The sequence below is a fragment of the Otolemur garnettii genome, unplaced genomic scaffold, assembly GCF_000181295.1.
Source record: "Otolemur garnettii isolate 467f Iridium unplaced genomic scaffold, OtoGar3 scaffold00026, whole genome shotgun sequence".
Taxonomy (NCBI): Eukaryota; Metazoa; Chordata; class Mammalia; order Primates; family Galagidae; genus Otolemur; species Otolemur garnettii.
The window spans coordinates 7,463,952-7,467,959 of NW_003852421.1; the positions used below are offsets into that span (position 1 = coordinate 7,463,952).

General features: G+C 38.4%; 1 non-coding gene across 1 annotated transcript; it reads right to left on the reverse strand.

Annotated features, from left to right (window-relative positions):
• Positions 1-194: 194 nt before the first annotated feature.
• Positions 195-299, reverse strand: LOC111724807. The gene has a single exon (XR_002773029.1). It is a non-coding gene; the product is annotated as a U6 spliceosomal RNA (small nuclear RNA).
• Positions 300-4,008: the final 3,709 nt, after the last annotated feature.

Genomic DNA, 4,008 nt, shown 5'->3' on the forward strand with positions numbered 1-4,008 from the left:
CAACCAGGTCACATATTTGAATTTGTTAGGTAGAGTCCCTCTTGTAGTTGTGTCCTGTACCCCAAAGGTGTCCCATACACCCCTACATTGTGCCATTAAGTGAGAGCACCTAATCCTCCCTCTTTTCTTCTCCTCCCTTGTTCCTCCTCCCCCCGTCTTGAATTGAATTGAGTTTTACTCCTACGTGGGTGTGAAAAAATATGGAATGCTTCACAAATTTGAGTGTCATTCTCGCACAAGGCCCATGTTAATCTTCTCTGTATTATTCCAATTTTAGTATATGTGCTGCCGAAGCAAACATGGATACAATTTATTTTTAATGTTTTAATAAGAAATTCCCATACTTTAAAAATAGAGTACAATGAGCCCCCATAAACCTACCAATCAATTTTCACAATCATCCATATAATAATGCCATATTTGTTTAATTTATTGCTCTCCACATTTTTTTAACTGGCATTTAAAGCAAAGTCAAGCCATTATGTCATTTCACCCCTAACTACTTCAATGTGCATGTCAAAAGAAAAAAGGTGGACATTTCTCACACAACATAATGCCCTCATCAGCTGCAATAAAATTTATAATCACTTTTTAATAAACAAATGCTCCTAGACTTACAAGGAGGCAACATCTGGATAAACCCATCGTACACTGAAGATACTGTTAATTTAAAAATACATTTAATACATCTAACCTACTGAACATAACAGCTTAGCCTGGCCTACCTACAACATGCTCATAACACTTATATTAGCCGATAGGTAGGCAAACTCTTCTAACACAAAGCCTATTTTATAATAAAGTATTGGCTATCTCATGTAATTTACTGAATATGTATGAAAGTGAAAAGCAGAATGGTTATATGGCCCAAAGTATGGTTTCTGCTGACTGTGTATTGATTTTGCACTATCTTAAAATCAAAAAATCTTCACTCCAATTATCTTAAGTTTGGGACCATCTATAATTGAATATTCAATTCAAATTTCTGTAACTGTCTTTAAAAAGTATACAGTTGACTTATTGAAATAGAATCTGAACAAGTTTCACTCATCAAATTTGTTCATCTCTCTTAAAATCTCTTTGAAGTCCTTTTCTCCTAGAACAGATCGTTTGTCTTATAGAATATCCCACATTCAAGATTTGTTTTGATTTTAACTTGATTCTCTATCCCACACATTTCCTGTAGACTGGAAATTAAAGTCAAAGCTTGATTACGGTAAGGTTTAATCAGCCAGGAAAGCAAGAGGACTCTCCGGGTGGTGCTGAGCCTTCCATGTTGTACGGCATCACCGTGCGTTCATGTCTGATTATCTCTTAGGTACACAACAATTCATAACCGGCCTCAGAAGGATGCACTGCCTTTATCTGCCCCCTGGCTGGGAGAATCCTTTCTCCCTGTCCTTTACTTAATCCTTCCTCCCTGTCCTTTACTCAGTCGTCTTCATTCAAGGCAGAATCCTCTGAGACATTCAGCATTCTTCCCCTTCATTGACTCCCCCATTCCTGTTAGTCTCTAAATCAGGAGCATTCCTTGGATCAGATCCTCCCTGTCCATTCACACCACTCTGCCCAAGCCCAGAGAAGGCTCCACAGAGGTGATACCTGAATAGGCTTAAAGTAAACAGATACAAGGACAGAGGTTCATTTCTCTGTCTCTCCCAAGCAGAATAATCATTTTCTCTCCAAATTCATATCACTCTTGTCACTTATTTATGACTTGATTTATCATATTATATTTAAGGTCTATTTCTCATCATACCTAGCTAGTTGGGAACACTTTTAGAAGGAACTAAGTCTTATTCAATGCCTTAATTTTCTTAGACATGGTTAAACTAAGTATTTACTGTTTATCATATTGTGGTTGGGTTCTAAAAATAAAAATAAATAAATGTTTACTTTTTAAACCAGTGTACTCCCTTATAGGCAATTGTAAACATTTGAGTAATAATATGAGTAAATCGTATTTTTTCCAGCTTCTCTTTTATTAGTATATTAAATTACATTTGAGGAGGGAGGCTATTTGGGGGGACCTCACCAAATGTGCATGATGCAATGGTACGTGTCAAAACTATTAAGAAAAGGGTATAATTGTGATGGCTGTGTTACTTAGTTCAATATAAGCATTTCACATTGTATATCAAATCAGTACACTGAACCCCATAAATGGATCAATGTACACAGTTATGATTTAATAAAAGAAAAAGAAAAAGAAATAAATAAATTACATTTAAAAGTTTAAAATGTTAAATTCAGTTTTATGCTAGTAATCTTATTTATAGAAAAAAATCTGTAATTCAATATTTCACAGACTAGAGCCATGATGGTCACAAGGATTTGAAGCCATGTCTACAGTTAACTGTTAACTACAAGGTCCATGAGATTCCCCCAGAATTCATTCACGTTCAGAGAGCAGTTAGAGTTACTCAGGATCAACTGGATGTATACAAAGGAGTTGCAGGTGAGGCCTAGGACTGTTGTTAGATCCAAGAGACTTGGAGTACTGGAGTACTGGAGTACTGGAGATAGGGATACGGATCCCTATCCATAATGAAAAACCACAAATCCAAAATGCTCCAGAATCCAAAACTTTTTGAGCACTGATGTGATATTCAAAGGAAATATTCCTTGGAGCATTTCAAGATTCAGATACTCAAACAGTAATTATCATGCAAGTATTCCAAAAGCTGAAAAAAAAAAAAACCCTCCAAAACCTGAAACACATCTTGTCCCATGCATTTTGGATAAAGGATACTCAATCTGTAAGAACATCAGACACAACATCAATAATTAACATTTATTGAATTCTTGGCAAGTGCCAGGCACTGCGCTAAGTGCTTTTTAGAGCATCTTAGTTAATCATCACAACCAGCCCTGACATAGGCCCTAGGATGATTGTTCCTCTGATGGGTGCAGACATTGCCATATAGCTAACAAGCAGCAGAATGAAGACTCAAACCTGTTTGACAGGCAGCAATCACTTCCGGCCCGGATCTTAACATAGTAAGTCTTTCCATTGGAAGATTCAAACCTGACTATTTGACATGTAGCAGTCACTTCTCATGATGACATAGTAAATCTTTCCATTTCTCAGGCCATCTGACATTTGTAGTGTAAGGACGTTATCATGTTAATGGAAACATTTACACAATTGTCCCCTAAGTCTATCCATTCCCAACTACTCCTTTTATCTCCTTGGAGCTTGCCTCACTCACCACTTCCCCTTCCCTCCTTCTCCATTCATTAATCTCTCTTTTGCCAACACTGTAAGATTTTTGCCCCTTTATCTTTGGTTACACCCACATAGACATGCACAATCCAGGAACAAATTCGGATATTCATCATCTCTATTTTCTATTGCTAGGCTTAGGCTGCTGGATATTATCACAGAAATTGGACAACCAGCAGAAAACTATCACTGTATATTCACAGCCTACTACTTCAACTGGACCCTCACACTGCCCAGCCAGGGGTGGGGAACCTGCAGCCTCAAGGCCACATGTGGCCCTCCAGATTCTAAGGTGTGGCCCCTCAACCAATTCCAAACTTCACAGAAAAAAGATCCCTTTAGGGGGAAGGAATTTGTTCTGTAAAATTTAGATTCAGTCAAAAAGCTTCATACAAGGATCCAGAAAGCCACATGTGGCCTTAAGGCCACGTGCAGGTTCCCTCAGCACTTTTCCTCTATCAGCAATGATGACTTCAGACTTTCTCCACTTTTCTCAGACCTCCAGCACTCCCTGCCAACCTCACTTTCTACAGATGGCTTTGCCTCCAAATTCACAGAGCAAATAGAAGCAAACAGATGGTGCTATGATTTGTTTTTGTTTTTATTTTTCATTGTTGTTGTTGTTGCTGCAGTTGTCATTGCTGTTTTAGCTGGCCAGGGCCAGGTTCGAACCCGCCACCCTCAGTATATGGGACTGGTGCTCTACCCCCTGAGCCACAGGTGCTGCCCATGGTGCTATGATTGAATGTTTTCCCCGAAGCTCACATGTTGGAAACTTAATC